Here is a 21,547-nt window from a genome sequence, read left to right as displayed (position 1 = left end):
TTGTTAGTCTTTGTCTTCTTATCAGAATTTCTTAACTGAATTAACACTTTACTCAATTTCCAGATTTTCTTTCCTTTTCTAATTTTTACTCTGCTTCTTTGTGTGAATAAGCAAGCAGGTTTCCAGATAGCTACTGTCTGTTGAATATCAAGCTTCCAAATTTACAGGGATAATCTCAGCAAAGGTGAGATAGAGAAAAAAGAATGTCTGTAAATCAGGACCCTTTCTATCTTTTGTATACGACAAAAGATGACAGGATTCAAAATCCTCCACTCTACCTCTTACTTGTTCAGAATAAAGAAAACCTGCTTCAGAGCCACAACACTGTTGATGCTCTCTTCATTGGGGAAGCATTTCCACCTGTTCACTCTGAGTTGGGACTATGTTGGATACAAAGTGCTATAGAGGTAGCAGCATCACCTTAATCCCCTGGCTGCAGCAACTATTACAGGACACCCTCAATGAATCAATACCTGACATCCAATGCCTCCTTTCTCTGAGGAAAAAGACAAAGAGAATGACCCCCTGGGAGTCCTTGTTGCTGAGGTGGTGTTCATGAGACATAGGTTTTGGGCCCAGAAGTTGAGCCTTGGGTGGACTCCTTGGGATGCACGATATCCCAAAATTTTACACCCAGAGTTGGTTGTGCCAGGCCCCTACCTTTGCCATCCTCTTATGAAATTTCAGGAGCCCCTACCTGCATTTAGGAGAACGGCTGTTGTCCTGTGCAACCCCATGTCTCCCAGCTCCTACCACTTAGGCCACCATCTCAGCCACAGTCTGCCTTGCATCCCGCTACTTTGTCACTCCTGCTGTTTGAGGGCCAGAGATGGGATCTACAATACTCTTTTTTGGTGACCATACAATCAGCTCATTAGCCACTGCATTCAGGGAAGGGAAAAGAGGTGCATAGCAGAATTGTGGCAGAAAAACCTAAGAGGGCTCTACTACCATGGCAAGACTGCACGTGCAGCTGACATGGTAGCAGGGACTAAGAGTACAGGGTGGAAATTGGATAGGTAGTTTTTGATTTGGTTAGTCACCATGCAGGAGACCACTCTTAGAGTCCCAGGGGAACAGCTTTAGGAAGTATAACAGCCCTTGCAGTCAGCAGACCCGTGGTATATAACATCTCTCCTCTGAGTCCAATGCCCTAAAGCCACAAGAAGCCTCACATACATCCTTCTTATCACTCATGAAAACGTTTAAAGAAAAACATTGCACCTACCAGGATGACAATGTTGGAAGCTCCCAGTGTTGAGTGGGAAAGGGAACAGACTGGAGGATTTTCTCTGGATGTATCTGCATAGGGTTCTTTTGCCAGGTCCCAGTATGCAGACCTTAGAAAGACACCAGCACATGCAGGCTCCTCTAAACTGTTCAATAGAGTGGTCCTGAGGTCCAGAGTGTCCAAGCATCTGGAGGGCTTGGTGGTATGTTTTCATATAAAAATCTGTTGTAGAGGTCTATAATGGAGCACACCTACTGAGTCTCACACAATGAGCCACTGCCACAGGTCTCCAGAAGCATGACCTTCACCTCCTTGAGCTCCTAGCATTGCTCATCAGTCTTCTTGCACCCAGCAGCAGTCACAAGATTAACAGCCTTCCAACTCTCCCAAGTCCTGTGGAGAAAATTTTTTGTTCAAAATCCTTTTGCTAGTACCAGCAGGAGACAGGGCTACAATGCAAATCCAAGATCTATTTTGGAAGAAGAAACAGGCACACCTACACTGTAGCTTAGGCCAGGACTACTGCCCCCTGGCTGAGCTGAAATAGGGCTCCTAGGCTGAGGTGCAGTGGGTGGAGGCCTCAGGTGGGGATAATCAGGGCCATTAAGGTCAGTTAGTACTCTCAGGGCCCCGACAAACAGAGGCTTAACCTCAAAACCATACTACTGCTTTTCAAAAAACCCCTAATGTAAATACAGCCACTATGGATATCAGGGAGGAGAGCCACTTATAAAGGAAGGGCAAAACAGTGTAGTCACAGTCTGTCTTACAGCTCTGGCAAAAAAATCCTTTAGCCTTAATCTATTACTTTTATGTAGAACTGAAAAAAAGATGTGAATAATTCACAAAACCCTCTGTAGAATCATGTCATTTAATAATAATCCCATCAGGCACAACAAGCATGATACTTATCTATTGAACTGACATTCTGCCTCCAAACAGTAACTTTAGGGGGAAGAGGCTAAAACTCATTCTCAGAGATTTTCTAGCTCAATAGCACAAAACATGCATCGAGATTGCATCCCTGAACTTACATGTTGCTCCCCACAGTAACAACCAGGCCACCTGCTTGCTAAGACTCCCTCTTTGTCTCCTGAAACAACAACAGTAAACAGTTTTGAAGCTGCCTAAAAATCATGCTCTTTTCAAATCAGATACACAAGGGACATAAACAAACTGACATATCATTTTTGCTATTCATTTCTTCCTTGGCAATTTAATTTTTTTATGTAACAAAGAAGAAAATTGGAAGCCAGTCTCAGAAACTATTTGATTTTTCAAATCAGAAGTTGTTATTTAAATTATTAGAACTGGGTCAAACTCAGATTTTGTTTCTGAACTCTCAAAATCTATGGGAAAGGCCAGATTCAGACCCCATATTTGGAGGTCTCTAGGTCTTCAGTAGGACAGAGAAAACAGTCTAATATTATCATAGGTAGACATTGGTATGTTTGGATTCAAATCAAGACCAAAACGTTGCCATCCAGGTTATAGTCTATGATCACTCAGGAAGATTTTACTGGGATCTACAAAATCTGAGAGACGAGTTTTGTAGCCACAGGATAACACATTCCTTATTTGAAGTACCATCTATTTGAAACACTATTCCTGCTCTCTCCCTTTCAGGTTAGCAAAATGGGTGTTTTGCTGACACCAAAAGGTAGAAATAAGAAAGGTACCATGTGTCCCTGTGCAAGCAGAGAACAGCAAAGTGATTTGTGACCTGCTTCTTATTTATATATTTGTTTGAATCTCTGTGCATAGTTTTTATGTGGTTGGTAAGCAAACGGGAAGAAAAAAAAGAATAAGCTTCAGTAGGTCAACTATTGATATAAGAGTCTGAGCAAGCAACTGCAAAATTCACTACGGTAATTTATCTGCATGGGTCAATGGCTATTGACTGCCTGAAAATAAAGGTCAATCGCAGTGATAGATTTCAATGCCATAGCTATGAACATATATTAATAAACACAGCACAGAAGTGATTTTTGACTCTGGTGGAAAGGACAGATAATCAATATCCTTATGTCCTTGTCTAGGCTGAACTTTGTACTTGGATTATGTTAATTAAAGACTAAATAAAGTGCTGATGTTTTCTTATAATTAAGATATGGAGGAAAATAATAAAGTGGTAAGTGGCTTTTGTTGGTTGTTTCATGCTGAAATGAGCAAACAAAGCACCTGAGCCATTTGAGAAAAGCCAAACTTGTTTTTTTGCAAGCAACCTCTCCTGTCCCAAGTATTATTTCTACTATATGCTTGCCACAAGACCAGATTCAGCACTTTACACTGCAAACAAACATGGACCATTGTTTGTACAAGAGCCCAGAAGGTCTGGACTGTTGTTTTTTTCAGACAGGTGGCTAAGTCATAAAGGTCCACTCATCCCTGGATGTTTCATCCAGGCTGAGCATTGTTTTCTCAGGCATTTGAAGCTCCCCTTTGGATAGAAGTCCAGCTTCCTGGCAGCCTGACCCTACCTGAACGCTACAATTCCCCTTCCCCTTGTTTGCATCCCTTCCCTCTCTCCCTGCCTGGCACTTGGACTTGTGCAGCTGAGCTGGGTGAGGGAGCTAATCCAGCTGAAAACTAATCACTTGATGTGGTAGGAGTAGGGTGCAGATGGAGCAGCTCCCCTCTCCCCATGTGCTCTTGAAAATGTCAGGAGGCTGGCAACAGGACCATGAAACTGAGGCAGGGCTCAGCTGTCTGGCCTTAAGCAACCATAAACTGTGGTGGATGCACCTTGAGATGTAAACTGCAAAGTGGTGAGGCTAAATATGCATTTTATCATGTGTAACCTGTTGGTCTGCGAAACAAAACACTCGGCGCAATGACTGGCACGACAAGTATTCTATTATGCCGTTTGACTGCTCTGTCTGGTCATTGCAAGAAATGCCTACATTAGTCAGGTATTTCATTAAATACCTGGTATTAATATTACAGCCATACCATGAAACAGTCATTGAGCGAAACAACTAAAATTTCCATTCTTATAGAGAATAGATGCATTGTAAAAATAAATATTAATTTTCTGAAATCATACGTAGAACTGTATGGGTTTGGGGTGAGTATAAAAGACTACACAGTGCTATAAATATGTATAGTAGAAATAATTTTACTTCTCTTTTTGAGTCAGCAATTTGAAATAATCAGGAACTAGGTATTTTACATATTATCTACCTATTATTTTCCATATTTTCCTGTTATGAATAAAAACTTCTGCCAATTGTCAAACTGCTTAGGTGCTTAGGTTTATATCAGAACAGTAACATAGTTCTTTTTTAAATATTTAAAATTAGCTTACATGCAGAATAAGCAGTTTGATTACATATAAATATCTAAACTTCAGATTCCTAGATGATCCCTGATGAACCAGGCTTTCAAAATTGTAATCTCAGTTCTATACCTACGCATGAAAGCACACAGAAAATGGCAGGTGCTATTAAATTTTTGTCTCCTTTCAAACCCGCTGTTTGAAATGTGGATGCACTTGGATAAGCCTGCATCTAGGTGGTAGCCACATACCACTTGACAATAACCAGGCAGTTAATGTGCTCAAACTCCTATTTGTTACACAGAACAAGGCCATTTTACACTTGCATTATGTTCCCTCTTGGTTTTATCCACTTTTTCTTTCACTGATAAAAGTTGGTATCTTTTTCTGAGGCACAAAACAATGCCTATAATAAAGAAAATAGCTGCATAAAAATTAGTCAGAGACACGTAAATAATAGTGAACGTGAAACAAATGAGAAGCATATCAGTTAACTATTTCCCTTTAATCCTTTTCTTCTCCCTTCATCTCTCTGTTTTAATGTTTTTAACCTTTTTTCCCCTCTGAATTGAACTGCAGCACCGATTTAATTGGCCTCCTAGTGGCCCTATCAGTAAATGAATATTAATTCAGTTTCTTAAACAAAAAGCAATTCCTAACAACTTATTCAGGATATCCCTTTTCTTTCAAAAAGGATTGAATTTTTACTAAACCATAAACCTGGATACTATCACTTAAGTTGAATGTAACAGGACAAAATGTTTTTCTGCTATAATTTGTCTGTGTTAAATTTAGCTGAATTTGACTTTTAAGCTCAGTTTAAAATTAAAAATTCAGATTTTCCCAACATTTTTTGATTTTATTTTTCATTGGAACTAGAGGTGAAGTTTAAACTGCGTTTATTAGTAGTTTACTTTGTTTCTGAAAGGAACATAATAGTCTCAAAAGACTTCCCTACACAAGCAGTATTTTCTATTTTCAAATGAACATTTTAATCTTTGCCACTTTGTAGCTATTTCCCTTAAAGCAGTAAGATGACTGAGGTTTTGCAAACACCTACATTGCACATAAGCTGTAAAAACTTTAGTTTCCTTGCATTAAACTGTAAGGTTAGATTTAAGTCTGTGCTTAGAGACTTAAACAAATTCTTAATTATTTGCCTTTACAGTTACCTGAATTAAAAATGCAAAGTTTATTGAAGTGGTCTTTAATATTTGCTGTTTCTTACTCCTGTCAAGTGACTGCACATATTTTAAGGTACATGTTAAAGCCTGAGTACAACATAGCATTATCTATATCTATGCAAAGTACCTCATACTTCATAATTTCCATATTTCCATCAAGTAGACTGTCAGCATTCACAATAGCTAAAGCTGTAGAAGCATAGTAGATTTCTTAGTTCTCTGACCAGTTTTCCTACCCACTCACTCAAGAAAAGGAGATTTCTTATCAGCTAAACCACTTACACCTCCCACCTTCCCATCCATATGCTAAATTGGAAAAAAATTCAAATCAATTGAACCATTTAATTTCACTGTAAATAAAGGTTTTTAGGTGTCTTAGTAGTTTCCCCTCCTTTCCCTCCTCTGCCTCTTCACATACATTTCCCAAATTTCCTTTTGAAGGTGTCAAAATAGAAGTTGAGACCTTTCAAGTATTTTCATCTTTAAATAGCCCAAACTACCTTTGAGCTGTAACACCTATCTGTGGGTTGCACTGGCTTCCTGGCAATCACTGTAAGTTGGTACATATATTTCATTTAAATAAATATTTCTGCATCCTTGAATGTTGCACAGTCATTACATGGTATAAAATCATATTAAAGGACATTCTACTGACTTATCCCAGTGGTAGACTTTCCACCAGATAATACTTAGCTGTCACATTGGTATTAAGAAGACCAATTGCAGTAGATGTCCCTGCCAATTGCAGGGAGGATGGACTAGATGACCTTCAAAGGTGCCTTTCATCTCAAAGCATTCTATGATTCTATGATTAATTTCAGTACTTGTATAAAATATGGTGAGCACAAACTGAAATGCACAAACATAATATAGTTAAGCAGAAGGCATTAAAAAACAATTAAAAAAAAGGCTGGCTCAAAACCTGATGAAAGCTGTCTCCCCTAGCCAAAGACACATGGGAAGTGATAAGCCTCTGGCTGCCCTGCCCAAGGAACTGGACCCTGCTCCCAGGTCAGCTGCCTGCCTGACCCCCAAGAGAGGCTGAACGCACGTCCCAGGCTGTGGGTATTGCCCTGGCACGACTGCTCAGAAAGTCTGAAAAGAAACTCAAAGGAAATAATGCAAAAATTGAATTACAGCGGAGTGAAGAGGTTTGTCTGATAAGTGTGGAGCAGGTTTCCACCATCAGAACAACCCATTCAAATCCCATCTCAATCCTGAAGCACCCTTGCAGAGATGTGTTGCTAGGAGCATGCTGCAAACATCACTGTTTTCCCACTGATGTCTGAGGCAGCATCTCTGCACTGGAATTACAGCTCTCAATGTACACCACTCCATCTTGAGGGAAATTTCAAGGGATAGGTTGTAACAACTCTCAGTTAATTTTAATCCGCATGTTATTGTGGAAATTAATTAAGAGATTATGAAAACTGCAGTGTTTAGAGGTCTTGAATTGTTTCAGCATGAATTCATGCTCAGTCTACCTAACAAAACTAATGGGAGTGGAGCTCCATTGTGCCTTGTGAAAAAAAAAAGTACTCAGTATTAAACAGTTGGAAGGTTTAATGATAAAGAGAATAGTAATATAATTGCAATCTCCAGAGTGTCTGCATATACCACTTGAAATGTCTTGAATTACATTGTGGTGAATTTAGCTATGAAAGTTAAGATAACATTGTTTGGTTTGGAGTCATTATGACGGAGATGTAGGTAGAATCACCCTACCTATATATTCACATGTCAAGTCATATAATCAGTTAAGAGACCATGTACATTTGAAGAGCAAGCTGGGCGTTATATATTAAGAAGAGTAAAACAATCTATGATGTAATTCTACTTAATTAGCCTTAAAAAATGTCAAGTCATTTTAAAGAGGAAAGTGCTTTTAGATTAAAACGATACATAAATCTCTGAAACTTTTAATACTTGATTTACAAAGAGTACACAAAGGTAACTTTCTTCTAAACTGAGGTACTTGAGATTGTGCTCACCATATTTTATACAAGTACTGAAATTAATCATAGAATCATAGAATGCTTTGGGATGGAAGGGACCTTTGAAGGTCATCTAGTCCATCCTCCCTGCAATTGGCAGGGACATCTACAACTAGATTAGGTTGCTCAGAGCTCCATCCAGCCTGACCTTGAATGTTTCCAAGGATGGGGCATCTACTGCCTCTCTGGGCAACCAGTTCCTGTGTTTCACCACCCTCACTGTAAAAAATGTCTTCCTTCTATCTAGTCTAGATCTACCCTCTTTTGGTTTAAAACCATTACCCCTTGTCCTGTCACTATTGGCCCTGCTAAAAAGTCTGTCCCCATCTTTCTTATGAGCCCCCTTTAAGTACTGAAAGGCTGCAATAAGGTCTCCCTGCAGCCATCTCTTCTCCAGGCTGAACAACCCCAGCTCTTTCAGCCTTTCTCCATAGCAGAGGTACTCCATCCCTCTGATCATTTTTATGGCCCTCCTCTGCACCCTCTCCAACAGGTCCAGGTCCTTCTTGTACTGAGGACTCCAGAGCTGGACGCAGTACTCCAGGTGGGGTCTTGCCAGAGCAGAGTAGAGGGGCAGAATCACCTCCCTCGATCTGCTGGCCATGCTTCTTTTGATGCAGCCCAGGATACGGCTGGCTTTCAGGGCTGTGAGTGCACATTGCCGGCTCATGTCCAGCTTTTCATCCACCAATACCTCCAAGTCCTTCTCTGCAGGGCTGCTCTCAATCCCTTCATCCCACAGCCTGTACTGATACCAGGGATTACCCCGACCCAGGTGCAGGACCCTGCACTTGTCCTTGTTAAACCTCACGAGGTTCACACAGGCCCATTTCTCCAGCTTGTCCAGATCCCTCTGGATGGCATCCCATCCCTCAGCCGTGTCGACTGCACCACTCAGCTTGGTGTCATCTGCAAACTTGCTGAGGGTGCACTTGATCCCTCTGTCTATGTCATCGATGAACATATTGAACAGCACTGGCCCCAGAACTGACCCCTGAGGGACACCACTCATTACTGTTCTCCGTCTGGACATCGAGCCATTGACCACTACCCTCTGGATGCGACCATCCAGCCAATTCCTTATCCACCCATCAAATCCATATCCTTCCAAGATAGAGAGGAGGATATTGTGGGGGACCGTGTCAGAGGCGTTACAGAAGTCCAGATAGATGACATCCGTAGCTCTTCCCTCGTCCCCTGATGTAGTTACTCCATCATAGAAGGCCACTAGGTTGGTCAGGCAGGACTTGCCCTTGGTGAAGCCATGCTGGCTGTTTCGAATCACCTCCCTGTCTTCCATGTGCCTTAGCATAGATTCCAGGAGGATCTGTTCCATGATCTTTGCAGGCACAGAGGTGAGGCTGACAGGTTGGTAGTTCCCAGGGTCCTCCTTTTTACCCTTTTTAAAAATGGCTGCAATATTTCCCTTTTTCCAGTCCCCAGGGACTTCACCTGACTGCCATGACTTTTCAAGTATCATGGAGAGCAGCTTAGCAACTGCATCAGCCAGTTCCCTCAGGACTCTAGGATGCATCTCATCGGGACCCATAGACTTATGTACATTGAGGTTCCTCAGGTGGTCGCAAACCTGATCTTCTCTTACAGTGGGAGGACCTCTGCCCCTTGATCTCTGTCAAATGGCCCAATGACTCGGGAGGTGTGAGGAGAGAGGTTGCCAGTGAAGACTGAGGCAAAGAAGTTGTTGAGTACCTCAGCCTTCTCCTTGTCTGTTGTTACCAGCTCGCCACTTCTGCTCATCGGAGGGGGTACGCTTTCTTTAACCTTCCTTTTCTGGTTAATGTACCTATAGAAGCCCTTCTTCTTATTCTTTGCATCCCTCGCAAGGTTCAGCTCCAGCCAAGCCTTGGCCTTCCTGATCCCATCCTTACACAACTGGGCAGCATCCCTGTACTCTTCCCAAGATACCAGTCCCTTCTTCCACTGCCTGTGCAATCTCTTCCTGCCCTTCATTTTGACCCACAGATCATGGCTCAGCCATGCTGACCTCTTCCCTTCCTTGCCCGATTTCCTGCACCTAGGGATCAAGAGTTCTTCTGCCCTGTGGAAAGCATCCTTGAAGACCTGCCAGCTCTGTTCTGCTCCCATCCAGGCATTAATTCAGCCAACCAGTGTATTACTTTAGTGCCTCTCAAATGGTCAGAAGTATTAACACCAATAGTGGTGTTTAGCTTCTCCCACAGCTGGGGAAGGAACAGGGCAGTTACTTCCTGCATGACTGTACATAAGTTAAAGGGAAAAAATGTATCTCAGGGCTTTAGTTTAAGACAGGTTTTGCTTTAGTAAAGATGGTGTTGTTCTTCCCCAGAATAGCAGGCATGGCTGGCTGTCCACTGCAGAAAGTCACAAGGTTGTTTCGTCACTCCCCTTTTTGGAGGCAAACCTGCCCCCATGAGAGTCCAAGGAATAAGATTTTTACTGAGCCTTAGATTGGGCAAACTGGAGAAGTGCCTCAGTCTCTCCCTTTAACCCTGTATACCTCTGTTGGGCACAGTGAGACCACATTATCTCCACAGACATTCTCAGGGAAGATAAAATATGAATCTAAAAAGAAGATACAACAATCAGCTGGATAATCTTAACTCAATGCAAGAAGTTCATAGTGATTTTTCATTTAAAATGTTTGCTTGATCCTTTCCAGTAGCAGCTCAACGGCCCAATGTTCATTAAATCACAACATTCGTTCAAACGCACTTCCCCTCTTGTCAACTACTCTCTGTATCTGAGTCCAGGGACTTCCACATTTATCAAGTACTAATATGTCTCTATAAAGTAGACATATGCTGTAGGTGAAAAGATATCACCCGTCAGCCTGTCAGCCAAACAAACCAAACGTGGCATACAAGTCCAGGTGACTTGTGATTCCTTCTTGGTACAAAGGTGTTCAGCAGAGTAGGGTACTCTGAAGGTGCCACATGTCCCACTCAGAGAGGTGCCAGAAATAACTGTGCTTTTTAAGGTTCTATGGGCATAAAAAATACAGGGGAATCTTAAACTGACTCATGGTGTTAATTAAGTAGAGCTGGTCAGGTATTTGCTGTCAAAACATTTTTGATACAGTTGACAGAATTGATGATGGGAAAAGATGACTTTTAATGAGTCTCTAGATTATACAGGGATTTAAAAAAAAAAAAAACAAAACCCCCAAAAAAACCCAGTTTATATGTCCCAGTATCTCAGTTTCAAAAGGAAATGTTTTATTTTCCTATGACTTCTTGTCTAAAAGGAAATATTTTATTTTCCTGTGACTTCTTGTCTAGACATTTCAGCACATTAATACTGGAAAAAAAATGCGATGGAAAAATATTTCAAAATCAGAACAGTTTGATTGATTCAACTTTTTTTTTTTCTTAGCAGTTTAGAAACATTTTCAGGTTAACCCTTAAAAGACTCTCCTGGAAGGAAAAATAGCTCCTTAGCCACCAATAAGTCACATTATTAGGCACATGAATATTTCACATGAAATGAAACCACATGAAGGATGCCCAAAATCTTGCAAGAACAAAGATTCTCCTTAGCCTCTCTGTTGTGTCACAGTACTGTTTTGATGGTGGTGGGTTTTTTTGTACTCTGCCTTTTTGTAGTCATTTTTGCTCAAGTGTTTGATCTTTCTTCTTTCTCCTCCTTCACCATCCCTATTCTCCTCAGCCTTTTCCCTCTATCATTGCTACCATGTGGAACAAGGATGAACCTCCCAAGGGCCTGTATGGCAGTGGGCTCAGTAGGATGGATGGAAATGTGTCGTCACCTTCCTGATGGAGGGCCAAGTGGCAGGAACAAGGAGGCAGGAGCATTAACACATCTTTCTCTTGAGGGAGAGATGGGGTGGGGGACAACAGAGCAAAGCTGGTACAAAACCCCTACCACGTCCAGATTCTGCTCTTGATGACTTCACAAGTGTAAAGAAGAACCCAACAGCAAGGCCAGACCTTCTTCCCTCATAAATGTACCAGAGGTCAAGGAGATCTTTCTGGACAAGACCAGACTGATGCTTATTTCCTAAAGATAAGGATACAGAGAGAAGAGGAGATGCAGGAAAAGAATGGGGCATTTCCCATGCCAAGGAGAGATCCTGAAATTTTCAGTCTTTTTTTACTGGCACTTCATACAGCACAAGACAATGTCATAAGTTTCACAACCTATTCTCAAACTGTCCTCATAGGTACATTGGTGGAAACCACACCTGTGGTCTCAGATCATAGAGTCCAACAGTAAGTCCCTTAGGAGCTCCAGTTTTACTTCTTAGTGACTTTCTTTTTTTCTTTCTGTACATCAATCTTTCTTTTCCTGCTGCTGAGAAAGATACAGAAAATGAATTTATATATTCTCAAGCTTTAAGATCTTTACCACTGAGGGACGGCTGCAGACAGACCCACAAAATACGCTTAGCATGCAGGACTGGCAACATGCAATGTTTGCTTCATGCCACAGCACCAGTACACAGTGACATTGCAAAGGAGCAAATCAATGCCAGCTCCTATTGATGTGAGGTCTCTTGAGACCACATTCAATGCATTCATGCCTCCCCTACATCCCAGCTTTTAGAGAAATAGATGTAAATTTTCTCTTCCTCTGCTAGAAACTTACAGATGAAGTTCCTTTTCTCAGTTCTTTTCCAGGTTGCTTGCAGACATTATTCACAAAGCAACACAGCAAACTGTAAGAAAACAGCTAAGGTTTAAAAAATTTAAGGAGAAAGGAAAATTTGGTGCTGTATAGAAAGCAATGCTAACATTTCATTTCTGAGACCAAATTTGCCCCAAGAAAGCTAGCACTGGCATTATGTACCTGCAAGAAAAAGCTGGAGTGACCAGAAGGCACAGAGAGGAGGGTATTCAAAGGCAGCGCCCCTGCACGCTTTCCGCAGTCCCATAGCTAGTTAGTGGGACGTTTCCAGATTTAATATTGCCAGGTTTTTTTCCACCCGCAGCCGGATGAAGAAGTTTGTTAGCGTGAAGTGCCTCTGCCACCACGTGGGAGCTTGCAGGAAGTGCAGGAATGCCCTGTAACCAGCAGCCAGCATTCCTGCACCGAGCCTTTCCTCTCAAATAAAGAAACTGGCCAGTATTGCAGTTCTCTGCCAGCCCGGCTGCCTGTAGGGACTCACCCCAAATGACACACGGTCAAAGAAGCTTAACCTTTTCAGTTTTACTTGCCAATGGATTAGAGTAAAAAAAAAAATGCATGTCCAAATTCCCAAAACTCCTGAATTTGAGTATGCACAAACTTTGTGGCAATCTGGAGATGTGTATTTGTCACAGACACTCACATCCTTCATAAATCACTGTTGACTAATGAACAGCAAGGAGAGTGTTTTTCCAATAAAATACACATAACTTTAAATGGTGAAGGAGGAACTGTCAGCAGACACCGCTCAAACTCATTAACTAAAAGCTGTTTAGCTGCTGGGAAACTCTCTGTCTTGATGCAGGCAGTTGCAGGCAATCCCAGGACCATGAGCAGGCATTTTTAAACCGTTCAAGGACAAGATATAGTCAGAGTTACAGAAATAAAATGCGGACGCTAAAAAAGTTGAATATTTTGTATGGACTAGAATATTCATGCAAAAAAGAGAAGAGCATCTCGGTGTCGAGTACTCTGTGAACCCTTTCAGCCACCTATTTCCTCTGCACAGTTGTGGACATGCAACTTACCTAAGCGAAGCTAACACGTAATTTAAAAAGAGACAGTTTGTCATTAATACCATTCCAAAAATATTTCCTTGCCATCTGCTAGTTTAAGCTATCATCAGCAAGGTTTCTGCACTGATCACATACTCAGTAGTGGAGCTAGTTGGAAAAGAAGTGGGTGCAGAGGGGAGATGTGTGCATGTTAGTATTGCCATTGTTTACTTCTGCTCCTTTCTCTTTTTTCTCCTCTAGCTCACTCAAAATGCAGACCATTTTTATGCCTTAGAACAAAACAAAGAAGATCTCAAGCCCTTCATAAAGACTAATGCAGTTACCTAAAACATAGGGAAAACAGTAACCAGTTGTGTTAATTATTGCTCCTAGTTCTTTGTAGTCATATATGTATATATGCACATATACAAATGTGTACATATATAAATGAATATCTGTTCATATATACTGCTCCTTACTCTCATGAGAAAGGGAAACTGTATTCCAAGGTCTTCTTAGCTCCCTGCAGGAACTGTTATTGTAATATCTACTAATAGGACAGCAGTGGGTTCCCAGGAAGGTCAAGGGTTAAAGACTATTGACAGTATTGTCTGATGCAGATGAAGTCTTCAATTCCCAACCTGGTCCTGCAGAAGACAAGGGAGGGTGGAACGAGGGACAGCAGACAGCATTACTGTCCTGAAGTTTTCCAGCATCATCTGAGGGCAAATATTTTCATCCAGTTGTATCCAGACCTAGGGCGAATGAGGTCCTGCGAAATTTAATCTGATTATAATTGAAATAATAGGCTCGCTCTGCCTGCATGAATTATGTATATTTTACAAAAGTTGAGAGGTGCACGATTATCACTACCTTGTAGCCATCACTATTTCTTACTCAACTTGGATGACATTAAAATAATACTGTTAACCTTCTTCGAAGTCTGACTTCTTATGCAATAGCCCATCTTTATCTGGCTAACCTTTATATCCTCACTGGGCGTTTTCTGTGTAGCATTTGAGGATATCTGATTAGATACATACAGACATAGAGATCATAATTCAAAATGAATCTAGAAAACTGACATTAAACTTGCCTCTCCTTCCCATGCCGTAGGGAAAAAATGTCAGCTGTGGGGGTTAATGGCTGTAAGCGCCTTGCAGGGAAAACTGAACCTCTTGAAGGATTGAGTTCCTGTACGTTCTCCAGTATGAACTTAGGTTGTCCAAGTCAGGGAGTGCCACAGGAAGTTGGGCCACAGGTCCTGCAGCAACTACAGTGTTATGAGACCCTGGAAACATAAGGAGCTCTGGTGTCTGAGTTAGAGGCCAGGAGGATCCAGATCTTGCTCCTTGATCAGCCAAAGACTGATGCTGGTTCTGCATCCAATCCTTTTTACTACCTGTTTTGTTTGTAAGCCACACGGAGCAAAGACTATCCCCCAGCCTGGGCTTGTACCAAGCTGAGTAAACCAAGTCAGGCTCAGTGCTATGCCTCAATGTGCTGATGCAAAGCACTCAGAATTGAGTTGCCTATAGCATGACAGCTGTCTATCACCTTTTTTATCCTTGCTGTCTACAGCGGAGGCCAAAAGGGTCCTTTGGCCCTCTCTGTATGAATGTTTGCTGCTGTGGCCCAAGCTCCAGATCCATACAAAATGTCACCACTACTTTGTCCCTGCTGAGATTGGGGCTGGGTCTGCCCATGCTATTCAGCACACAGGCCCTGCCTCTTGGCTGCACATATTCCAGCCCCTGCTTTTTCATGCTGGCACTGGTGGGAGCTGAGAGTGCTCGGTCTCAGCTTACATTGCGAAAACAAAAGTGAGAGCCTGGTCCAGGCTGAGGCAGAGCCTAAAGAGCTCCTTCTTGTCCCCCTTTTCTAGCAAAAAGCCAGAGACCATCTCGGCTTTGGGCAGGCTGTTCCCCACATCTGAGGGCAGAGCACCATGGTGGGGACACCCCCAAGCCCTTGCTCACCCCAAACAGATCCTGCGCCCCCCCCCACTAGCCAGCCTCTGCAGGAGCATTGTGAGGAGATGGAGGAGTGGGCAATGTCATGGCAAACTTGCAAGCATACAGCATATCACAGCATCTGCTGGTGGTTAGCATAATTTTTATCCCACCATTACACTGCATTTTTCTAGGCATGGACACTGATCTTTCTTTGATTCCCTTGTGCACCAAGGGGACTGGGGACACAGAACAGGAAAAGATTCTTCATCTCTTCTGTATCGTCCTGCAACGTAGATGGAGGCATGATGCAAGATATCACATGCGATCTCTCAAATATGAGGTTTCTGGAAGAAACGAGGGTTGTCACAAACACCACTTTAATGGCCCAGTCATGCCCTGAATGAGGTGGGAGTCTGGCAGAAGCAGCAGTTGCTAAATAAGGGCAGTAAAATGACATCTGCATGTACAGAAATAGACTTGGGAGTTCAGAACGCTGCATCTTTTCTTTTTAAGATAGTTCTAGCAAGAATGAAATAAAGTAGAAGAGGTTTAATGCTAGGGAATCTAATTACATTGCTTTTTTATTATTATTTAAACAACACATCTACTAAAATAGACTCGATGAAAGTTAACAAAGCTCACTAACAACTTAATTTTCATTTGGTAATCCAAGGTCTTTCTGGAGATGTATGAGAAACACAAGGGAAAAGCTTTCTGCCTCCATTAATGTTTTATGTCCGAGTTATAATTTTATTCCAGAACTGCCTTGTTTCAGCCTCTGAGAGTAGTATTGTAACATCTTAGAGACTGCTATGTAGAGCAGTTTAATTACTATCAGATGGTTAGATCAACAGTGTGAAAGCACAGAACTTTGTTATTGATGAACAAGCCAGCACAATTAAACCACTCACTGGAAATTGTTCCTTCTGCATTACCATTGGGAATTGTATTCCTAGATTAAAATTCCAAGTAATGCTCACTATCTATTTCTTTAAGGTGTTTTGGTTGGTTGGTTGGTTGGTTTTTTGGCTAGTGACAATATGCGGGATTTTCAGAATTACTTCAGCAACTAGGTTTCCTACACGCTATTGCCAGAAAGCTTCTAACACCTCCAAAAGTGGAAGTATCCAAAGCTATCACTTGGTTTTGAAATCTGAGCTGAAACCTAGTTTTATGACCACTTTTGGTGTTTGAGCACAAAAGTGGCTCTATTCATCTCAGTCATAGCATGTACTCTGGAAATTCACAGAATCATAGAATCATTAAGGTTGGAAAAGACCCTTAAGATCATCGAGTCCAACTGTTAACCTAGCACTGCCAAGTCCACCACTAAACCAGGTCCCTAAGCACCACATCTACCCTTCTTTTAAATACCTCCAGGGATGGGGACTCAACCACTTCCTGGGCAGCCTGTTCCAATGCCTGACTACCCTTTCGATGAAGAAGTTTTTCCTAATATGTGCATTTTAAGTTAGATGTTCAGAATTTTATTATTGGAGTAATTTAAGTGAGGAGAAAATCATACTGTAAATTTTAGATATTACTGAAAATGCAGGATTTTGGAAAAAAAAAAACCATGTTTTGGATTTGATGCACTGAATTACAGAAGAGCTGAATTAGTTTGCTCAAAAGTAGCATTGTAACATTTCACATAAATGGCCAAAAAGAAGAATTATGTTGACTCCCAGTGGGTAGACAAAACCTTTCACATGTCTTTAACAGCATGTATCATTCCTTTGAATGGGCCATTCTTTAGTTCTACCCTGCTGAAATTAATGAGCCTAGTTACAGGCAGAGAGAAGAAGGAATCCACTTTTTGTTTTACAATCGGCATTTAGGAGCAAATGAAATCTACTTGGATGTTAATTCAAATAATAATGTAATGGTTTGCCAGCTTTTCTCACATCTTATTGATGTACAGTAATAAAATCCACTATGATGATGACAAGGTTCATTGGGTAGTTTTTTGAATGGCTAATTTTGTCTTGTGTATTTCAGGGTACCTAACACTGGTGACTTAGAGTATGGGGAGGGCCTAACAGCATTAAAAAGCTTTTCAAGAACAGAATACAAATGAGCACTGAAATCAGAAAGAAAAAATATCAGTTAAAAACCCAAAACAAAACAAAAGGAAAGGTGGCTAGGAGCAGAAGAAAACCTCTGATTATTTCAATCCATTGCAAATCAGGAAAGACTGAAAGTTAGCAGTCAGCCTGATGTGCAGTGACTAACCAAAAGGCAAAAACATTGACTAATAAAACAGGTTTTACGTAACTTATTTTTTTTAAACCAGAAATCAAGCACCTAGAAGAAATTTCCATGATTTACAGACATGCTTAGCACATTTTCCTTCCACACACTCTTTTACTTTTTTTTTTTCTTTTTTAAACAAAGAAACTGATATATACACTTCATACCACCTTTCATATCAGCATTCCCAGGCAAAACTTTACTGTTTGCCAGCAGTTCCAGTGATCTTTGCAAACTGCATGGAAGCAAATGCTGAACATACACATGCAAGGCAGGTGGCCCCACTTCTCACTTATTTCTGAGGAATCATGAATGAGTGTGGTGGAATATGACTGTACTGAAGCCTGACACCAGTCTTCAGTGGCACCTCTTTTTCTCTGCCTAGATTAGCAGCCTGCACACAGTATAACATACTTACGTGTACTGCAGCCTTCTGCCTATGGCCATAATCAGATGGTTATCAATCAGATTATTAAAGAGCCAAAGCAACAGGGTCACATTAATGGGATTTTAAAGAATTTTGCTATGGTCAGAAGAGGGTTATTCTTTTGCCTGGCCTCTGGACTAGCCAGTTGTGTAACTATGAAAATAATTTCTCTGCTTAAAGTCTGTTTTCTTCCGATCAACAGCTTGACTTACCTCTATTACTTTACTTTTTGCATGCCCATTTCTCCTGTCACTTTTTACTGTAGTTGTTTGAACTGCTAGCTGCTCTGGCCAATGCAACCTGAATTCCTGTTGGATTTACCAGATGCTGTTATAACCAAGAAAATAAATAGTCAGGAGCAATGTCTCCCTGAGCAGACTGACTCTTGCAGGAGACTAGACTTTCCTCCAGTGATGTCCAGTTGCTTTCTGGCTTGATGCTAGCTCTTTATCCAGCTACATGTGTTTTTTCATACCTGAGCTGAGTTGGTCAGGAGTTATTCTAAGGAGCTAGATTTCCTCTCAGAAATTTTAACAACCAAAAAGATTTCTTGGGTCTGGAGAAAGATCTCTACGCAGAACTACCCCAGGAGTGCTGGTAGCCCAACACCTACGGTACATGAGCAAGAGCATGGATACACTGGAGAATCAGATGAGGCTCAAGCCCCTGAAGCTACTGCTCCAAGAGTGGTCTCCCCTGTCCTGCTCATGCAGCTCTGCCATTGGCTACTGGGTTTTGCGGTGGCTCCCACTACATCTCTTTTTTGTTGCTGCACTTTGAATGGTAAAACAAACACCCTTCAATATGGCAACCTCCTCCCGGACCATCAGGGTGCCTGACAGAAGACCACCTTATCAAAGCCCTAAGTGAAATGAGAGGATCTTTACGGGGCAGCCGGGGTCTGCCTTCCCTAAGAGCAAAGAGAGGGACGCTGGGGTTTAACTGAAGCACGGACACACGTGTTACATGGAAAAGGTGGGAAAGAAAGGACAGAAACTGGAGACAGAGAGCACCTCAGTGGTGCTGAGGGGGAGATGCAAACTGCTGAAAGAGACGGGAAGCTGATAGCATCCTGACAGACATGAAGCTGGGCCAAGATACAACTGACATTCAAAGCCCATACAATTCTCTATGCAAGCTGTATTTAAAATTGCCGTAGGGCTGTAAAGCCTCTCTTCTTTCCCTTTTCCTGTTCGCTACTGCAGTTTGAACAACTTCAGTGTGATAGAGAGGCACAGCCTGGCAGGCTTCAGAACACATCTACATCAACATCCTTAAAAAGGCAGGTGGACATTCAGATTGAAAGCAAGATACTAAACAAGGTTTTCACTGGTGCCTAAGAATGACAGATGAGAGTCTGCTAGAAAGACTTTGTTTAATATTACCCCTTGATACAATTTTCACAAATCATTACACGCTTTTACAAAAGAGTCAGCAGTTTTAAAAGAACCCCACTGGTCTTTCATCACTGTTGTTAACCCACATCATACAAATAGTATTTTCCTTTGTATTCTAAATGCACATATTAAACAGCAAGTGGTCCTGTAGAAATTGAAATGACCCCTTAAAGATCCTTTGCCTCTTTAACAAGAAACAGCATTTTGCTGGGAGATCCATCCAAGTTAAGAGAATCATGGATTTAACAGTGCAGAAAAAACCCAAACCTTTACTTGAAAACCAGTTTAAAAATGATTTACCATTTGTAGGTCTGTAAGAGATGTGATAAGTTTTTTTCCAGGCCCTGTGTGATCTGTCCCCTTGATCTTTCAGGCATGTCCTATTAAGAATCTAAATTAAATTAGCTGTTAAAACACAAGGTTTGTTTTCTATGTCTATTTCAGTAAATTGAATTTGCTCTCTTGCTGTTAAAGCACAAGTAACTAGGTTAGTAAAAAGAAGGTAGAGGTAGTACTAGGAGTACTTCCTCCAATCACAGGAAGAGTATCAGGAGAAAAAGCACCTAAAGGGTGAGAACCGTATCATGCTGGTATCATGTCCCAAAGGATGTAGTTGAAACTGTATTGATGGAATAAATTAAAATGAACCTGAAAAGCTTATTTGAAGAGTATAGTTTGAATAGTGCTCAGTGGATGAAGCAGGTCATTCCAGGTCACAGTTCTGTTAGCGTTAATTTCTATCATTCAGTTCTATTGTTTTTTGCTTAGAACACAAATTTTGTAATTTAAGCTAACTGTGTCTGCATGCTGCATATTATGCATGTACCACTACTTAAGAGGATGGTGAGTAACAGTCCAAAAAGAAACAATGGCAGCCCTAGTAACTTTAATATTTACAAGGAGACTTAACAAAGCAATCCAACAGCCATATCATTCTACAATAAAGAGAGCTGTACTCCAACACCTTTCTGCCAAATGTCATGGGAAAGTACAACGTTTTGGAACTCTTCAGTGGGGCAATATTGGAAATACATGGACAGCCCTACAGGGCTGCTACCCCCTTCCCCTCTGATGAGCCTGCAGCAGTGAAACGTGAACTTGAAGATAAATATTTGGATATATATTGCAAGAGAAAGAGAGGAAACAAAGTTTTCCTGGCAGATAACTTTGTTTGTGTTGTGTAAAAGACAGCTAACATTTCTAAGTTTTGCAGAAGATCTTTTGAAGAGAGACTAGGAATGAACAGTGAGTATACCTGAAGGAGGCTGGGTTCTCAAGGGCAGCAAATAACTGGTGTCACAGTTATTCCAGAAAATAATTGGAAAAGCAAGAAAGAAATTAAAGCACCTGCTACTGCTCCTGTCACCATAATGAATTTTGCCCAGTTGAAAATAAAGAGACAGAAAAACCACCCCTTCCTCCCCACAAAACCTCCAATATGTTGCTTTCGGTCTTGGATCAGCAAAGTTTGATTTTGCCCATACCGCTGAGAACTCTTGAACCAATTCTGGCAATGTAAGTCCAACTATGAGAGGGAACATGAGCAGCCCTGTAAACCAATTTTCTTGAAATATGTTCATGGTCCTCATTCTTGAACAGGAGGCAAGCTGACAAGATAGAAAGGAAACTGTCACTTACCATCTTGTCATGCCTGCTTTAGATTTTGCCCTAGCTTTAGAGTAAGAATATCCTTGCCCTCCCAATGCTCTCCTGCCATGTCCTCCTCAGAGTGACCTATTCAAGTCTCAGATCTCTGTACGACTCATGGAAGAGGAGGAGGGTAGTTCTCTCTAGACTACAATTAGTTTGCTACATGCTCTGTAGGAAGCATAATTTTATTTTTCACATTTGCTGTGAGCAAATCGGTCACCAGCCAGTCACAGCAAAGCCTATTGACATGCATTTCAGAACAAAAGCATGTCAACAGAAACATAAAAAGCGTAAAAAATCTAGTTTATTGCTAGTTTTCTCGTCATAACTCAAAGCCACCTAAGGCTCCAGTAAGCACAGACAAAAGTTCTGATACCCTTATTTTGATATTTTTCTTCCTTGAATATTCATTTGACACTTGATTAAAGTAATCTTTTTAAAACACCATCAGGTCTTTGTTTCTTCAGCTTTTTGATCCTGGAACAGAAGAGCATACACAATTTTCTCAAGTAGGAGAAGCAGAGACTTGTTTATCTGCCAATA

This window comes from Nipponia nippon, unplaced genomic scaffold (assembly GCF_047370975.1).
Source record: "Nipponia nippon isolate SJK-2023a ecotype South Korea unplaced genomic scaffold, ASM4737097v1 scaffold_1, whole genome shotgun sequence".
NCBI lineage: Eukaryota > Metazoa > Chordata > Aves > Pelecaniformes > Threskiornithidae > Nipponia > Nipponia nippon.
The sequence above is the reverse complement of the archived record's forward strand: the minus strand, read 5'-3'. Positions refer to the sequence as shown.